This window comes from Podarcis filfolensis (genome assembly GCF_964270895.1).
Source record: "Podarcis filfolensis genome assembly, chromosome: 14".
Taxonomy (NCBI): domain Eukaryota; kingdom Metazoa; phylum Chordata; class Lepidosauria; order Squamata; family Lacertidae; genus Podarcis; species Podarcis filfolensis.
In genome coordinates, this window is record NC_139616.1 from 15,017,001 (window position 1) to 15,019,295 (window position 2,295).

A 2,295-nucleotide genomic window follows, 5' to 3' on the forward strand; every position below is an offset into this window, starting at 1 on the left:
AAAACAAGGTCACATGGAAGCTCCCATATTACTAACCACAGCCTGGGTTGCCATATGTCCTCTTTTTCCAGGACACGTCCTCTTTTTCATGGAGAGCGTTGTCATAGCGACTCATAGTTTAACGTAGAAGTTGGCAAATGTGTCCTGTTTTTTGCTCTTCAAAATATGGCAACCCCACGTCCTGAAATGCAAAAGCATAGGGTGTTCTGAAAGGTTGCAAGATTGCAGATTTTGGCTGAGTGATATGAGAAACATTTTGATGGTAAGAGCAATTCGACTATGGAGGCTGGAGAGCTGTTTGTTGCGAGCTATTCTATCTCTGCACCAATGAAAGGTTTGACTAAGATGACCCTCAAGGGATTCTGGGATGTGTGATTTTTCTTGTGCCCAGTGCTTTTTCTTTGGTAAAAATAATAAAACAATGAGGTTCCAGAACTTGTACCTTGATACAAGTGCTGTGAGTGCCAGCACAAAATGGCTGCCATGGACAAGAAACAAGAGGCGACTGTTTTCTGTACTGGTGAATACTGTCACAAAAAAGCATTGTTTGTGTTATTATGACACAACATCACTCATCTACAAACTAGAATTACACCTGGTCATCTTAAAACAGGGGTCAGCAAACTTTTTCAGCAGGGGGAAGGTTCGTCCACTGTCCCTCAGACTTTGTGGGGGGCCAGACTATTTTTTTTGGGGGGGGGGAAGAATTCCTATGCCCCACAAATAACCAGAGATGTATTTTAAATAAAAGCAGACATTCTACTCATGTAAAAACACCAGACAGGCCCCACAAATAACCCAGAGATGCATTTTAAATAAAAGCACACATTCTATTCATGTAAAAACACACTGATTCCCGGACAATCCACGGGCCAGATTTAGAAGGTGATTGGACCGGATCCGGCCCCCGGGCCTTAGTTTGCCTATCCATGTCTTAGAATAATTGGGGATTGACCTGATAGGAATGTATTTTATAAATTCTCTCATAATATTACACTCCCCTGAATGGCAAACCCATTTACTGGAATGAATCGCTATCAAATTTTGCCTAAACTAAAATTTCAAGTCTTTTTTTTGGGGGGGGTGGAAGCAGAAGCAAAAATAACAATTAATAAATTATCTGCTGTCTGTTTTAACAGCTATTAGTTATGTATAAAATCTTATTTATACTAGGTGATATTAAATAAACAATGGGTGATATGCAGTTTTAGTCATACTCCGAGTAGGTCCATTGAAACCAATGGGCTTCAGTCAATTTCAAGGGCTGTGAGGATGACTCATGTTGCCTATCACCCACTGTTTATTTAATATTGCACTGTTAGGTGATGGTAACATTTATATACTGTATGTTGCCTTTCTATGTGTATGAGAGTATGATCTATCTATCTATCTATCTATCTATAAATAAATAAAATTGGCTGAGGCAAAAATTGGAGTGTCCTGCCGAGGTAAGCTGCCATTGCAATTTTAAAGGAAGCAAGAAGTGTTCCAGATTTTTCCGGAGGGACGGGACATCCTGACCTCCTCTATGTCAAATTGGCAACTTGCCTTAAGCACCACCCTTTAGATTTCTTTCTGTTTGGAGAATCTGCCACACCTTTGGATGACACAGGACATTCTGTTCAGAAGCCTTTGTGGTGTGCTGTTAATGCTTGCATTATATCCTAGAGGAGCATGAGTCAATCAATAATTAAAGCACAGAGTATTAAGTTGTTGACATGGCAACATGCTCATCACACTGTCTTTCTCTTCTCAGGCTTACCTGATGCTTCGTCTATGTCAGGGATGGGGAACTTGTGGCCCACCAGATAATGCTGTCCGGACTACATATCCTATCATCCATGGGCATTGGCCATGCATTGGAGATACAGTCCACAGAGTCTGGTAGAGTCTGGAAGGCCACAGTAGCTTCCTCACCTCCTGATTCCCACTGGAAGAATGCCACAAGCGGAAGCAGGATATCAGATGAGCAGGACTACTGCGAATAGGCCAAGAAATGGTCATGGAGAACCTCAGCAGTTGAGGGTCATGGTCTACATTACAGATTTAAACTGGTTTAACGGCCATTTATTCTCCCCCAGGGAGCTGTGGAGAAAAGGCAGCTTTTAAGTAAGAGCTAAACAAAATAAAGACCTGCCTAAAATTGCCAATCAGGTCTCGGGTGGCAAATTTAATAGAATCATAGAACTGTAGAGTTAGAAGGGACCCCAAGAGGTATCTAGTCCAACCCCCTGCAATGCAGGAATCTCAACTAGATAATACATGACAGATGGCCACCCAACCAGGTCTTAAAAA

General features: G+C 41.7%; 1 long non-coding RNA gene across 1 annotated transcript; it reads left to right on the forward strand.

Moving 5' to 3' along the window:
- The first annotated feature begins 340 nt into the window (after positions 1-340).
- On the forward strand, positions 341-2,055 carry LOC310749813. Its single transcript, XR_014541813.1, has 2 exons — positions 341-520; positions 1,757-2,055. It is a non-coding gene; the product is annotated as an uncharacterized lncRNA (long non-coding RNA).
- Positions 2,056-2,295: the final 240 nt, after the last annotated feature.